This window comes from Mus musculus, chromosome 7 (assembly GCF_000001635.26).
Source record: "Mus musculus strain C57BL/6J chromosome 7, GRCm38.p6 C57BL/6J".
Taxonomy (NCBI): Eukaryota; Metazoa; Chordata; class Mammalia; order Rodentia; family Muridae; genus Mus; species Mus musculus.
In genome coordinates, this window is record NC_000073.6 from 8,953,495 (window position 1) to 8,971,509 (window position 18,015).

General features: G+C 35.3%; 1 pseudogene; it reads right to left on the reverse strand.

Moving 5' to 3' along the window:
• Nucleotides 1-371: 371 nt before the first annotated feature.
• Vmn2r-ps42 (vomeronasal 2, receptor, pseudogene 42) lies at nt 372-16,598 on the reverse strand (annotated as a pseudogene).

An 18,015-nucleotide genomic window follows, 5' to 3' on the forward strand; every position in this document is an offset into this window, starting at 1 on the left:
TGATCATTGTTGGATATAATATATTTGTATTTGACAGCAGAAAAGGAACATTTCCTCCTTAGATTATTGGCCAGTAGCTTGAAGAACAGAAGAAAAAAAAAGTCAGTATTTTCTTCTGTGTGTGCTCTTACTGGAAATCAGAAAATAAGTTCTGATTTCAACTTTGCTGATTATTTAGTTAGTCTGTGTTTCTCATTGATTATTTGATTTGGTAGATGGTTTCTATGTGTAACCCTGTCTGTCCTAGATCTCATTTTTTCTACACAAAGTGGTGGATTAAACTGCCTTATCAACGTTTTTTGGAAGTTACCAGAGGGCAATCTCCATGAAATCAAAACGAAGAATAAAATTGTAATAATTAGAGAGTTTAGTTCTCTGAGAGAAAATGAAGAAAGTGAATGAGTGCAAGATTTTATGGACACTGTACGGAAGTTCAGTAGATATGATACTTCCTTTTATCACTAGAGCAACCAGTGAGAGTGATTCTAAAACTAGACACATGCACTATAACCCAATATTTGGTGGTTATGTACCAACTTTACATTTGACAGAATTCCTAAATATTTGTTCAAAAATATGATTTTTCTCTGATCTTTTGGGTAGAATTTCTCTCTGGTCTCATTAAAATGATATAAATCTTGTGTACAAAAATACATCCAAGCATCCCTGCACTGGATGCCAAGATAGAGAAGATCTCCACAGCAACCATGTGTTTGCCCTTTGTGCTATGGTACACAGGGAGGAAGGTGACCCAGACACTGCAGAACACTAGCATGCTGAAGGTCAAGAACTTGGCTTCATTGAATGCATCAGGCAGATTCTTGGCCAAGAAAGCCAAAGTGAAGCTTCCCAGTGCCAGGCAGGCCAAGTATCCAAGGACACAGTAGAATGCAGTAACTGAGCCCTTGTTGCACACAATGATGATGTGGCCAGATTGCACACAGAACACATTGGAGTAGGGAACATATAGGAATAATGTAGTTTAGTGTCCCTGATACAAGGAAGTATCTCAATCTTCTTCCTGGGACTGTGACTTTGAAAGCTAGAACCACAGTGACTGTTTTGGCCAGAACTGTGGAAACAGCCACAGTGAATACAATTCCAAATGTGATTTGCTGTAAGACACAGATGACTTTGTTTGGAAGGCCAATGAAGAAAAAGGAGCACAGAAAACAGAACATGAGTGACATGAGTAATAGATAGCTGAGGCTTCTGTTATTGGCCTTCACAATAGGAGTGTCATGGTGCTTCACAAAGACACAAAGTACCACAGCTGTGAATGCAGAGAAGCAGAAGGCCATTAAGGCAAGTGCCATCCCCAAGGGGTCTTCATAGCTTAGGAAGGTGACACCTTTCTGAATACATTTGTTCTGTTCTGTGTTGGCATATTGGTATTCTGGACAATTCACGCATTGATCCATATCTGATTTCCAAAAGAAATCTTAGTTAGGTCTGCTTAAGAAATTTTATTGTCAATGTATTTCAAGTAAGGGTAATGAAAGAAGCTTTGCAATGATGCCTTTGATGCTGAGAATGTAATATGAAGGATAATGCTTCTGAGCATTGCTTTCAATTCATAATGTTCATAAAGATTTAAAGCAAATAAAACTAAGCAATTTTTTCTTTATCTACTTAACTTGATAGTATTATTTATGATGTTATTAGAAAGGGGTTTGTGGAGTGTGTGGGGTGAGAGGGGTACCAAGCACTGAGGAGCACAAAAAAGACTATAAAGAGGCAACCTCAGGTAATAAGAGGGCGGGTGGACCCACCAAAATGCACCAGAGACTTGGGAGGTTAGAGACCCTAGATGAAATGTACTACAGTAGATAGAGGGAAAGTACAGAGCCCACCTCCAGCGGGAAGACAAGATATCAAGTAAGTGATGGGGTTCCTATCCCATAGTCACATCTTCAACCCATAAATGTTCCTGTCTTTATGCAAGGATGAAATGGAGAGGAGCCTGAGGAAAAGAAGTTCCAATGACAGGCCCAAAGTGGGATCTAGGCCAAGAGGAGGTCTTATGGCCTCACATTTTACTGTGGCTCTGGAGCACTCACAAAAAGGATCTATCATGACTGCCCTCCTAAATACAGTTATTTGCATCCAACGAATGGATTGAAGCAACTAATTCCTGAATTAGGGAAGGCTGAAAGTAGTTGAGGTGTAACAGCAGTCTCAATTAATCTTGACCCCAGAAATCTCTCAAACAATGTACCACCAAACAGACACCACACACCAGCTGATATGGGTCCCTCAATACAGTAAAGGGCTTCTGTGTCTGTGTTCATTCAGAGAAGATACATATAACCCTCAAAGACTGAAGGCCCCAGGTCAGGTGGTGTGGGGCATTGGTCTATGCACAGACAGGCTGGTCTCCAGTCCAGCTCAGATTCTGAACCCTGGGTCTTGGTGGTCATAATTTACATACGTAGGAGGGAAGGTGTTTTTCATGGTCCTGGAACTCTGGCTCCTGCCTAAGTAACCTTCCACTACAGCCCCCAAAAGAGAAACAAGGCTGGAAGCCATGTAGTCAATATCCCAAGCTTTTGACCTTCAGGTAAAGTCCTACCCAGTTACCTAGCAACAGAAAAGATAGCATATTTCAAAAGGGGCTGATTGGCCACTCCTTGCCCTCTCTCTCTCTCTCTCTCTCTCTCTCTCTCTCTCTCTCTCTCTCTCTCTCTCTCTCTCTCTCTCTCTCTCTTTGTCTCTCTGTCTCTCTCTGTCTCTCTCTCTCTTTCCCCTTTGTTCTCTTGCTCTTACTCTCCTCTCACTCTCTCCCTCTTACTCTCTCTCTTTTTCTAACCCCCCTTTCTCTCTCCTACATTGTTTCCTTATCCTGGCCTTTCTATAATAAAGCTCTAAAAGCATAGATAGTCTCTGATCATCAAGGCTGTGCTCACTCTTGGCAGTGTGGGAACCTTTCTTCCCTCTTCCCTCTCTCCCATAACAGGGGGGCTACAGGGTGTTGCCCCAGTTCCCCCAGGTTGGGCTGCCCATTGTCCATCCCCTGTTAAATGAGTCAGAGCCTTGGATGCCCACCCCAGGCTGAATGGAAAGTGTTTGGCAGCCCTCCCATGTCTGCCTGTCCAGGGCATAAGTGGAACTCTAGCGGGACATGAGTCCTCACTCCCCCCTCTTTTCCTAGGCCCCGTTTTAGTTCCTATAAGTTTGTGTGGGAGATGGGGGTTCAACGTGAAGGCAGGTCAACTCTTATCCCCTACATCCTGGATTCTAACTACATCTGGTTTTGAACATGGCCCTCTTAATATCGCATAGTTAACATTTTTTCATAAATTTGCAAATACTTTTGTCTTCTATATTAATCTTATAGAGAACATGGATTTTGCACCTAGTAGTCTCATGATCTAATCCAGTAGATTAAATATAATATTCAGTTCTCCATGGGCTCTTATATGTACATGGTGTGCATAATCATATTTCAGATGGATAGATTCATGAAATATGACTCAATCAATACTAACAAAATTCGTGATTAAAATCTAAATGTACAGGTAGTTTTATAATAGATTATCTGTTTGGAAAATCTTGTGCAGAATTGCTGGAAATTACAGTTATATTTTCTAAAGTATTTTCTTTGTGATATATAATCTACCATGAATTTTCAATGAGTCAATATGTGGGTCAAGGCACCAGGCATGTTTGTTTGCTTTTGCAAGATTTTGTTAAGGATTTTTGTATCTACAAGTAGTACATTTGATAAGTAATATACTTTATATCTGCAGTTGCCTTTTAGCTGACTTCATTATTCCAGGGTGATGGAAGAGAAATACATATCTTCGGGATTTATCAGAGCAGCAAACACTCACTTGTCTCATTAGAAATTTCATTTTCAGGGCAGGGGCTGCAAACAAAACAGCAGGCTGCCATTCCCTCCTTCCATAATCTTCTGAATCCAGGACTACAATCTGCACTGCACACAGAGGATGGCATCTGAGAAAAATTAGAAACATATTGATAATGAGTTTTAGAAGGTTCTTTTATGTTTTAGATTAGCACTTTAAGATTTCAATAATCTCATTTTGTTCACACAATCTGATTGACATATATTTGTTTGTTTGTTTGGTTTGTGTGTGTGTGTGTGTGTGTGTGTGTGTGTGTGTGTGTGTGTGTGTGTTTTGAGGCAGTGTAACTCTGGCTGTCCTCGAACTCACTTTGTAGACCAGGCTGGCCTCAAACTCAGAAATCCACCTGCCTCTACCTCAAAGTGCTGGGATTAAAAGTGTGTGCCACCACCGCCAGGCTCCTGATTGACATTTTACAATGTCCATTATTTAATGAACAAAAATGAATATTGAAAATGCATTGAAGAAATGTTGCATAGTATCTGAGTGTCTATAAATTTAGGAAAAAGTGCTGATATTGAGCTGTATGTGAAAACTACAGAAGTTGCAACCTGGTGTTTTTTAGTTAATTATTTTCAAGTTGGTACTAAGTGCTATCGACAGAGGAAACTTAATTGAAATATTCTCTCAGCCAACACTAGCCTGCCCTCATGTATTTGAAGCATTTTCATCTTTGGTAATTGATATAAGAATGCCCATCTTATTGTGGACAGTTGAACCAGTAAGTAGTGTTCTTTTATATCTCTTGGAAAAAAAAAACAGACTAAAGTAATGTTGGCAGTTTTTTCCATTAATGGGAGAATCAGAAAAATGTTTTGGGAAACAGATATTAAAAGATTTTGCCTTGCCTTATCACAAAGAAAAAAATCTATTCTTTAGTTCCAGTTTCCTGATATCCACACTTGTCTTTCTATAACTATAAGCCATATGTCAAATCACACCTTCCTCCTCACTTTCATTATTATCAAAGTTTAGTTAAAGCAACAGTGAAGCAAGTTAGTATTTGAAGAAATTTGAAATAGGAAAAATATGTCCTTCAGTCATAGATAACAAATATGACCTCAAATAAATTACTGCTGCAAAGCATGAGAAAATGTTTATAAAAATAGTGGAGTATGCAGACACTGGTTTAATATGGCTAGAGATGATAAATTAATACATAGGGACCTTGAATATGTAGAATTCCATGACGTCAAAATGCTCTACAGTGGCTTCAAATATTGGAAAAAGCTGGATAAATATTAGATTTTTAAAGTTAATTGAAGATTTGAAGAATTTTTTCTATATTTTTGATATTGTTGAAAAGGCTCTTACACTCTCCCATCGAAGATCGGAGTATATTTCCCCCACCCATCATTTTCTTCCTTCTTTCCTTCCTTCCTTCCTTCCTTCCTTCCTTCCTTCCTTCCTTCCTTCCTTCCTTTCCTTCCTTCTTTCTTTCTTTCTTTTTTTTTTTTTTTTGGTTTTTCAAGACATGGTTTCTCTGTATAGCCCTAGCTGTCCTGGAACTCACTATTTTGACGAGGCTGGCCTCGAACTCAGAAATCTGTCTGCCTCTGCCTCCCAAGTCTTGGGATTATAAGCCTGTGCCACCACACTTGGCACCCATCATTTTCTTTAACTGTATATTAACCCCTTTGTTATATTTGAAAGACTATTTTGAGTTAGAGTATGGAATGTCTGCATACTTTTGTACTTTATAATTTATTTTAACGTAGTGTCTCCATATCACACATGGCTGTTTTGGACTCACAATATAGGGTATACTGGGAAGAAACTGACAGAGATTTTCAGATTTTTGTCTCTAAAGTGCTTGGATGAAACATGAATCACAAGAACAACTTGACATTTTTTATGACTTTCATAGATAAAATTTCCTCTGCATGTATTATGTAAATAGTTTTGTGAAAGAAAATGTTCTAATATCAATATAGGTTCCTTCTGTTCTATCACTATTTTTGTTTCTTTATCTTTGAATTGATGTTGGTGTTGGCTAAGAGCCATTTCTGAAGGTTTTTGGAAAATAATGTAATTCTCTATTTGGTCGTGCATTGCATTTAATGAAACTGCATATATTGAAGTATGCTTGCATCCCTGAAATAAATTCTCCCTTAGAGGAAGAAAACAGGGGGAGGGGAAAAATAGGAGAAGAATCAGGTATGGTAGAAAATGGAAGATGTGTACACAGGTCAGGAAATTGAACAGAGGTGTATAGCAGTCAGGGATGTGTTCTTTGGGTAGCAACCAGAAAGTCCCATATGCCAGGAAATCAAGAGCATCCCAGGAACCCACAGGGTGACATTAGCTGAAATATCCTAGAATCGGGAGGAAGAAACTGTTGATACCATATCCAGAGGTTAGGCATGCCGCCCCCCCCCCCAGTTGAGGAATAGGGTCACCCACACATCTACAAAATTTTAACCCAGAATTGTTCCTGTCTAATGGAAATAATGGGGCAAAGAGTAGAGCAGAGACAGAAGGAAAGGACACACAGAGTCTGCCCCACCTGGAGATCCATCCCAAATGCAGTCACTACACCCAGGCACTATTGTGGATGGCAAGAAGTGTTTACAAACAGTAGCCTGATACAGCTATCTCCTGAGAGGCTCTGCCAGATCCTGACCAATACAGATATGGATGCTCACATTCAACCAATGAACTGAGCACAGGGACCCCAATGGAGGTGTTTGGGGAAAGACTGAAGGAGTTAAAGTTTCCTATCTGGCAACAATGGGAGGGGAGACCTTTGGTTCTGTGAAGTCTTGATGCACCAGTATAGAGGAATGCTTAGGTGCTGAGGAAGGAGTGGGTAGTTGGGTGGGAGAACACCCTCATAGAAGCAGGTTTCTTTGTATAAAATATTGAATTATACTGTGATAAAAGATAATTATATTTTCATGCACTGTGCCACCTAGATACATATGAGGGGTATTTAACACTCATTTATTGTCATGTAGTGCTTCCTAAATATTTTATAAGTAGCACAGCTCCAAAAATAGCAATTTTCAGAGTGAATGATAAAGAATTGACAAAAATCCAAAGTAGAAAAAAGAATGAACAAGCCAGGATTATCAGCAGTTGTGGAGGTGTATTAACTCCGATTAGTTTGCAAGCAAAACTGAGAATTGGTCTCATCCCACAAACCTCAAGAAATCCTATCTACAATAGATGAATTAGTCAAGTGGAAGCAATGAGTTGGTCTCATTTGGGCTCAAATATCAATGTGATTATATTTTCACACTTTTGCTCCCAAGTCCTGAGTACATTTAGTTCATATAAGATTAATTTCCTGGTAGGGGAACAGGGCATTTGTGAGTCACAAAAATTTTCCTACTGTCCCTTGTATTTGGTAATTATGTTATGGTTAATCAGTGATAAAAGAAGATACCAACAGTATTTGACTACCAGAGTTTTGTGTTTTGGCTGGCTTTGAAAAGGACAGTCTATTTCAGTATGTTTGTGTAGAATTCCCACTGACATATAACATCACTTTGTCCAAGGAATTCCTCTTGTAGTTTGATATTAATAGTTTATAGGAGCTTCTTCTTATGTTTATTCACATGCAAATGTGGAATACATAATCTGTATCAGTAGTTCCAGATGTTCTGATTATCGAATTGACAGTTTGAATTATATTTTCAAAAATAAAGTATTCTTAGTACTAAGCTGGGAACAACTGTCATTCAATTGTCTATCACTAACTCATGCTTAACTCACTACTATTCATTTGAGGTATGAAGTAGGATTTCATGGTCTTTTCACCTAGCTCATTTTCATATGTCTATTTTTCATAATGTGTTATGAAAATTTTGTTATATTATGATGGCTTAGTTTTGTTTAATCTTGTTTTATTTTACTATTCTCCCATAGAATCCTGTCATTTTCTAATGAGTGACATAAAGTGGATTTGATGAAAAAGGAAGAAAATATGAATATTAACTATGATATATTTGCCAGGAGAACTGACAATTGTTCACATCCCAGTAGAAGAAATGGAAACTGTAATTAGGATATATTATGTGAGAATAACAAGTTATTTTCAATAAATAAAACAATCAAAATTAAAAACAAATTCTCCCTGTTCTCAGAGAATGATCTTTCTGTTATGTGTTGTGTTCTTTTGGTAGGTGTTTTTGTCAAGAATTATTCCACACATATTCATCAAATGTATTGTTCTTGAATGACCTTTTTTCCCTCTCATTAAACATTATTCTGTTTTTTTCCATTTTTTAATAAAGGAAAGTTCTCCTTTTGTATATGAATGTGTCTTCCTACCTCTGCAGGCATCTTAGGAATGTCTTAAAAAATAAACCAGTTTTGTTGTCGTAGATTTCATTTAGAGAATGTTAACAAAAAAGTTCAATTATCACTGAAAATTATATGTTGCTTTTGTCTGGTTGCTGTTATTGCTGTACTTGAGGTGTGTCAATAGCCTTTATTTTTTCTGTGTTCTATTGCTGTCTATAGGTTCCTTTGATCTTCTGGTCATCTTATGGAAAAGAGTGAATGGATTCTTCAAATTTACTAAAAAGTCATGTTTCTATGAATATGATTTTCTGTAATTGTGTTCATTAGTGAATGTCCTTTTATTATATGGTAAACATTTTTGGATATAATGACAAGGGTCATCAATTATGACTATTGGTGTTTCATAACTGTAACATTAGCCTCTTCCATATCAATACCTGTTCCAGAAGATTAAGGTAAGGGAGGAGATTACTGTTTCATTAGCACAATTATGTGAAGAAAATTTTGTTTAATTTAAAGGAAAGAATATCAAACAGTGGTGAAAAACAGGTTTTTAATTTATTAAATTTCAAAAAAATGGTTCTGATATGAAAAAAAAGTATATTTTATGTATGTTTGAAATCTTCAAATAATTGGTAAAAATGTGAAAAATGAAAAAAAGAAATATGCAGGAGACTAGAAATTGGTTCCTTATGTGACTAAATTGTTCATTTCAATATGTTGCCATGTGTTCATTTGACAATGTTTACTGCTCTGTATTATAAACCAGTAAGCTAGCACACTCTTACCTTTCTTCTTCCTGTGGCCAACTCAATCATGTCTACGTATAAGTGAGAGTGTCGACCATGTGGTAAATATGGGCTGAACTTTCCTAACTTCATCTTAATCCCAAGGTGTTGTGAGAGATTCGCAAAGTGAACAATGTCATATTCATCCTGCATTATTACTCTTTGCTTCATAAACACTTTGTCCCCAAGAGGATTAGTGAAGTAGGTCCTTCTTAGAAAGGAGTTTACCTAAAATAAAAGCATTGCACTATTATGTATATATCATTCCTTCAAGTCATAAAATTCATTCTGATTTCATAGCAAAGGAAAATGTATTTAAAGAAAGAAAGAGAGAGATGAATCATAACAAATGCAACTGCACAAAAAAAATTATCACAATATTACAAGAAGAATACCAAACACAAACAGAGAAAAATGCAGAACCAAACACAGGTATGCAACTCACACACACACAAACACACACACACCAAACACACAAATATATACACATACACGGAGAGAGGCTCACATCTTTTCCAAGTCACACATATAGTGTTGCTATACATTGATATACAAACACATATACGTACATGTTGACACACATATGTAAATAGTCAGGCACATAAATGACAATCATATCCACTAAAATAAAAACACAGATATGATATCACACAAAATAATACACTGGTACACATACAACCACACAGACAGACATACAGACACACACACACACACACATGCACACACACACACACAGACACACACACACACACAGAGAGATAGATAGAGAGACAGAGAGAGAGAGAGAGAGAGAGAGAAAGAGAGAGCAAAACACAGGGAGATGTATAAATATTAAAGGACTAGCCATGAACAATATTGACACACAGAGATTTTTATACTCACACTTAAAGACAAAAAGGAAGCTAAAGACCTTGCCAAGTACAAAGAAATAGGCAGACACATACTTAGTAAAGCAGGTAAAAATCTGCATAAGTACTTATAAACACTTAAAAATACATACATCGTACACAATGAAACCTACTCTGACAAAACCCCAAAGAAACATACACACATATATAAACAAACACTTATAGAAAGAAATTCCTCCATAGGAAAAAAATGTTGCTCACTTCCACTTTCATACAGAGAGATAAACATATATGTTGAAAGTAACACAAATATAAATGTAGATAAACAGAAAGAGAAGAAAATATACATATACTCAGTGAGAAGCATACATTCACACATATAAACACATTTCTACACACAGAAATGAATACCAACATTATTTCTAGTTTAGTTACTATCAGAAAACCCATTATGTTCTCCAGATCCTACACTTTTGGCAGAATCACTGGATTACGCTAATGAAAATAATTCCTCCAAATGATTTCCATATAATTATCAAATATAAATAAAAACTCATCTTCTAATCATGGAGAAAATTAATGAGGAAAGACTTTTTATCTACTATTGGAAGGGGCATGCTAATAGATATTTGGGTGCTTTGTATAAAACCACACATTTTCATTGCTAATCTGTGAATTCTTTTTCCAATCACATTCATAACAATCTATAGATTTGCTTTTGTTAAGGTAAAATGTTTGGAAACCTATCTATTTTGGAAAATATTTCTTATTTCTTTAAGTCTGGGCATCTGAAAGACTCTAAACAACTGTGCAATTAAAGACACCAAACCTCAGCAAATAGAAGAAACTTTACCTTCAAGCAGTGAGAACTGGCTCCTTTTCCATTATCTATTGCCTGATTATCAGCCTGTTGCAGATTCATCTCATGGAGGGCATGGGCTATGGCATGCACAGCATTATATATGTTATGACTATTCTCACTAAAGGCCATGTCAAGCTTCTCTTCCATTAGCCAATCAAATGAGGCATCAGATGAACTGTTCTTAAGTATTTTACAATTAGATGCTGAGTCTTCAGAGTTAATATATTTCCACTCTGGCATTACTAGACATAAATCTGTGTTTCTGAGATGGAACCATGTCTGTACAAAATTTTTAAAGCCAGAAATCTCACCATGGTGGGGTAGAAAAGTAAGTGATCCATAGAATGTGTCATGACTTATGTCTGTCTTACTGGTAGGGAAATTCAATTGTTTTGTGGTGATCCATATTCTCTGTAAAATGGGAGGTTCCCACATTCTGAAGATCAAATCAATGAAATTATATGTTTCTCCATAAATGATAATAACATTTGTTAGTGACTTCACAATTTGTTTGTAGTATATTTCAGTTTTTTGTGGAAATGAAACTTCATCAACAGAGATCATTTTCACAAAGGCAAAGCAAATTTCTTTGTTTTCACTCTGTTTCTTCAACTCTAAAAGAAATTGGTTTCCTTGATCATCATCTGGGATGACAAGGCCAATCCAATTCCATTTCAAATAAAGTATGAAGGAGACCATTGCCAATGCTAGAGATGTGTCTTTTGGGGCCATCTGATAGAGATAGGGATATTGTTCATCATCACTGAAGATGGAACTGAAAGATCCATAGGAAAGCTGAAGGATCTACAACACAGAGAGCAGCATGAGGTGTGCTGCATGTGAAAACACTTGTAATCATATTTACCTGCAAACAGTTGATTACCTGTGACTTTTTCTCTCATCTCTGATTCAAATTAGCAAACGTGGAAGCCTGGCACATCCACTTCTAATGGGAACAGCAAGCATAGCTGTTTGACAAAGTTGTAACAAATGTATTCAGATGTTATAATGACTGCCTTTCTGTCTTTCAGTTTTAGTCTTGATATCTGTGTTTCAAATGTTTGAAGTGATTTTTATACTTTTATAATTTGGGGATATTTGATGAATATTTTTTAAAAAGGCTTTTATGCCTTAATCCATAAATACGTCCAAGATTAAAGAGGAGAGTCCTGTACATGATACTGATATAGCATTTGGAAGAGATACTCTTATATTGCCCTACTTGACAATAATATTGTACACTAGAGGTTGTGACTCACATAAAATTGCCAGAGATCTCCTTTTTAGGTTTTGTTCTGAATTACTCTGGCAATGTCTGCCTCTGTGCCTCCTCAGGAAACAGACAATAAGATCAAAGTATTTGTAAAAATATAAACTAGATTTTGCAGCCTAAAAGTGTTAGCAGCAAATTGGATTAGAAAAACTCTTCTTACTATATACCCTGGTAATTCTGGTGCAAAATAATTGGGATTCATAAGTTGTACATCTTGAGGAAAATATATAGAAATGAAGTTAGATTGAATTGTATTTTGTCCCCCTTAAAAAGTGATTATAATGTTTTATAAAATCTTCCTGTGGAAAAATATGGAGGAATGAGGAATTGGAACCCCATAACTCCTCTTTCTTAGTAAAGTCACTTGTGAAGTTCTAATCTTGTATCTTACAATGTGGAAGCAAAAGAAAAAAACAAGATAAAACATAGAAATAAATTCTACAGAGTATATAATAATATATTATATACTGATGATAATATAATAATTTAAATTAATTACATTAATAATATCATCATATTATTAAAGAAAATGAATTATTACAGGTATAGCACTATGGGTGTGAAATTTTTGCCAGGGATGTAATGTCAATTTAAATTCTGACTTTTAATAGTTGGTCATCCACTCACAGGTAGTCAAATGACTAACTCCACAGACTGGATTGGAGCTTTTCATCCTTTCTAGTACCACTGAAATGTCATGAGTTGCTAGATTATGAATGGTATTTCATGCCTTTGCCAAAAAAAAAAAACAAAAACAAAAACAAAAACTAAACTAAACAAAAGAAAAACTCCAGATAGTTAAAAGTTAGGTTACAGAGAAAATGTTGGTAAAATTTATTTCTGTTCTATCACAGTTTACATCTGATGACTAAACCTATAAGACCAACATAATTCTATTATTTCATAGTTTACCAATGATAATTTAATCTTATAACCAAGATAAAGATAACACCTATATGGGGACAGAAATAATATTTTCTATGTTTTGGAACAGCATGAAAAAAATCTCTGCTTGCTGAGCTTGGTATAAATAAAAAACACTCTAACTGACAGTCAGTCAAGGCTGTAAGATTCTCTCTTCCACCATGCCCGACTTAATTCTACATGGCCTTCTCTATTCCTCCTTGAAGGTATCTGTCAACTTCTGGTGGTAGTAACTAGTTGAAAGCCTATCATGTTTCTGAATAGTAAGTATCCTGGAACTACCTAGATTGACATAAGCATAAGTCCAACCACATCCATTAACTTTCTTAATAGCTATCAAGGTCCACAAAAGAGACATGATGTTAATAATTCCTGGCCAATGATAACTCACACGTGGAGATAAGAAGCTGTCCAGGTACTTCCAGAAACTTAAAGATTCATCCCAATTGGGTCCTGAAAGCAGAAATGAACACATACTCTCTTCATTACAGAAATAATTAGGAATAGGGCTTTGCTTTTTTCTATGAAATAAATATGGTGTAGGTGTTACAGTTTTTCCATCACAATGGCCCAAAGAGTATCTGATAATCAAAGACATATTTGGTAAAAGATCAGGATATCTGTTGATTTCATCCATTGCAAACACCAATGCCAAAGCATATTTGTGGTTTTTAGTAGTTTTTCTGTAAAAGAGTACAGTGTTTATTATGGACAGATGATTATACATCAACATTTGTAATTAATAGAAGCACTATGCTATACTGGAAGTTTCTGCATCTGACATCCAAAGACGGGAACAAAAGGCTTTTGTTATAAGGTTGGATTGACAGGTGAACCTGGTAAATAGAAAGTACTTTAAAAGTTCATGATGGTGTTGGTCCCATAAATAAGAGATGGTATTGACCTCATCCACAGAGATAATTTCCTTTTTTTGAGTGCTTGATCAGAAGGTAAAGAGAAAATCACAGGTATTGACAAAACAGTAATTCTGATCATGTCTTCATTTTGAAATTATTGAGCAATAAATAAATTTGTTATTAGAGCGCCTGAGTACATGTTATTTTCTTGTGAAATTAACTGAATTGGTTAAGGAAATGAAACCATAGCCAGGCGTGGTGTCACAAGCCTTTAATCCCAGTACTTGGGATGCAGACACAGGTGGATTTCTGACTTTGCGGCCAGCCTGGTCTACAAAATGACTTCCAGGACAGCCAGAGCTATACAGAGAAACCAGATCTCAAAAAGAAAGAAAGAAAGAAAGAAAGAAGTGATACCATGATTTATCAATACATAATTGTCTCTCTCTTCAGCAACATTTGATTCCTGTACTTATAATCACTTACAATTATTGGCCAAAATTCTTGACACATCCCTTAATATCTATCCTCATGCTGTTATTTTTTCAATCTTTTATTGAAATAAAATATTTTCTAAAGATTCATTTTTAATTAAATTCAAATATCAAACATGAGTTACGTAATTGATACATGTCAATATTTAAATTTGTATGTATTTGGCAAGAACTATTTAGTTTATAAGATTGCAGTACATCCAAATGTTTTATAAGATACTTTCTTGTAGACTATCCTCAATTCAAATGCACAGATATGCAGCAGTGGCAGGTGTTTAGTTCAGAGATTAAGGGCTTGTTTCATCATGAATGTATCATTCTCCTACTTCCTATTTACAAAGAAATGTGATATATTCACTTTGGGTATTTATTCATTATAAATTAATTTCTAGGAAACATCTTTGACAACCTTTGTAATTACACTAAAAGAGTACTGGTATTCTACTGAGAACTAGGAAAATACGGAAATATCCGTGATATGTGTATATGTCAGTATTATATGCTTATAATATAGAAGAGATTTTTTGTGTAAATTTATATGATGTATTCATTGTTTTTGTAAAAAAAAAAAGTGGATCACTAGACCATGAGAATAGAATAATACCATATTGGTTTTGTTTATGTTTATGAAAAGAATAATATCTCCTGTTTTATCCTTGTCATTTCATATAATTTTATCAATGAACACTATATGTACACCTACATATTTAATGATTAGAATGATGTAAACACAATCTTTTACTAAAAATTATACTATTGTGTTTTCATTCTATACCCTATAAAAAAGGTCATTTTAATATTCTTTATTAACACACACACACACACACACACACACACACACATACACACACACAAATCTCAATTAAAGTTTTACTAATATACAAAATAAATTTGAGAGTAGACCTTTTGCAATGCTCAAACTACTACCTATAACTGAAATTTAGGAACCATCAGTTACTTAAGATGTCTATGTAGCCTAGTAGTCTAAAGGGCTGTGTTTTAAAACAATGATCAGCAATCCACAAAAATTGGTATTGATACCAAGTTGGTATCATATGCACTAATATTTACTAAAATTATTGAAATAAGTCCCACAAGATTTAGATATTTTAAAAGGGTCAGAGAATAACCAACTCATACATGAATGGAGAAGACATTTTTCTTAAATAATGACAAAATAACTAATAGAAAGCACCTGTATCACTGTCCTCAAACGTTCCAACTATCCCAAAATACAATTGTCACCCATGCCAGTGATAAGTGAAATAATCAGTCACTACTGTTATTGATAGCCTGCCTATTCAAAGAATGTAATCATATCATTGGATTCCATATGTTCCAAGTATGGTTTATTCTAAAGAGAGAGTCCTGAGCTGAACTTTATAAAACTTAAAAGCCAGTGATTGTACATAAATAGTGTGAAGTATGAAGCCACAGAGCTTTTGGATTTTATCTTTTAAAACACTTCAATGTCTTGGCCCCTAATGAACAAAATATACTTTGCTCATATACATACAAACATATCCATCCAGGCATTCATATGAGATAGGAATTTCTGAGTGGAAGTATCTTCTCTTTACAAACCTGATGAAGATTTAGAAGTCAATAAGTGACCACATGCAATGAATTTGAGACATAAGTTTGTATGTATGTAAAGTTTTTGACAACTATATGTGCCATGAATATTACTAGAACCAGAATATGCTCTAGGAACAACACACTTATGGAAGGACTGTCAGCAGAATTCATGACCATTTATTTACATGTAGTTGGGATAAAACATAATGCAATATTACAGGATCAATTTCAATAAGTCATCTCTGTCTAGAGTGCAATATAAAGTGTCAAAACGCGGGCTTTATGTAAAAGATCAATGTAGATATTCCTTTATTCCAAAGTTTCCAACCTTTAAATTAGAAGCCACCTGGAGGAAAAACGAAACCTCCACTGGATTAAATAAATGGAGAAAATAGGATTAAATCTGTAAAAGAATTAAGGTTGTTTCTCAGAGTTCAGACTTAGCACCAGGACAGAAGACTCAGGAATTTGCCTAATCTTCATTCTCAGAGCACTCAAGAAATATTTATGTTCTCATTTCAATTTAAAATACAAATTTACTTACAGAAAATTAAGAGTCGTGTTGAAATAATCTTTTTCAATGGGTGTCTGAACAGCTGCCAGGATGAAAGCACAAGATAATCCCAAATATTCATCCGTTATTTCATCCAAATTTATTCTCCAAAAGCACCTGGGATCAATGAAATTGGCCATGAGAAGTGTAATATTAAGTAGGAAGAAGACTCCCATGAAAATGAACATCTTTTTCCTGCCTTAAACCTGGGCAGTGCGGATTGTGAAGTGCCATGCATATCAGCACATCAGATTTCTACCAGCTTTTATTTCTTTGTGCAAATGTGAGGTTTATTGCATATTCAAGACTCATTTTATTTTTAGGTTTCTCCTGAGCCCTGGAAGAAACTTAAATACTTTCTTCCCTGGGGCTCTGCAACTGGTGTCCACAGCCCATGCAATAAACACGTGTAGGTAAATACTTAGGAGAATAATTCATTCTCAGTCTACATGATATCATTAATGTTTGTGAATTTGTGGAAGGAAGCCCCTGTGTTCAAATTTAGTCCTTGGAAAGTTTCAACAATCTGATTATGTGAACAGAGTCAGAAATGATGTCAGTGGATTGTATCACATTATTCACAGTAAGACATCCAGTAATATCAAAACTGGAGCTACTGAGGACACACAGGACATTTTATTACACAGTCCAAGTCATACAGAGGCAGACTCATGTTTACAGTCAGTTAGATCCATAGACCATGTACAGTGTGTACTATGTTAAAGAAGTGATGGAAATATCTAAACAAGACCTGTGCTTCCATTATCTTGAGAATTTATAAACAGATCAAATCCCAAGTATAGGTAATTGAGCTCTATCTAAAATCATACATTTCTTCACATATCCACAGTTAATTTACATGGTAAAGATTGAGTTTTAAAGGCTCAACAAGACCCAGAAAATAAGCCATGCTTTGTTCTTTATTTCCAATAAAATAAAAAGTCACCCCATTTTCCAAAAATTAATTAGTAATGAAAAAAATCACGTTAATATTTGAGTTCCAAACCATTATCTTCCTCCCACGTGCTCAATTTTTTTCAACTTAATATCCTAGGCTGATGCATCTATTCTACATTATATATTTTTCCTACATTGTTTTTGGTCATTTTACATTGAGGTAGTGGCTGTTAAAGAATCTTATTTACAAATACCTCTTTAATATCTTAGAAACAAAAAGTGACTGTGAAATAGCACTGTGTTTCAATGTGTAAACTTTTCCTATACATTCTCTCTACCCATGTACATTTGATTGCAGTCTAGAGTCAACAGTAACAATCTGAGAGATTACTGAATATTGTACACTCATGAACCTGTTTCATTGGGTTTGGACTGGAAACAAGCAGAGGATATACAGGCAGTTCATCAGTTTGGGCGATGATATGCTCCATTTTATGTTTGAGAGACACAAACAAGTTTAGTGTTTTGCATTGTATATTTCTGCATTATGTAAAAGTCACTGTTTTTCGTGTGTATGTCTGCTGAATCTCTGATAAATTCAGAGTACAGAGACTTTTTATCTAGAGGAATGATAATGGAGCAGTCTTTCATAAGAATACAGAGGAAATTTGTTTTTCATGTGTGCAAATGAAATTTTCAGTAGTTCAATTTTGTTAATTCCTTTCTGTTTAATAATTATTATTTCCTGTTCATTACCATACATTATGGAGGGTTTAATTGTGGCACATTGACACAAATGTAGCATGTACTTTGCTGGTATCTGC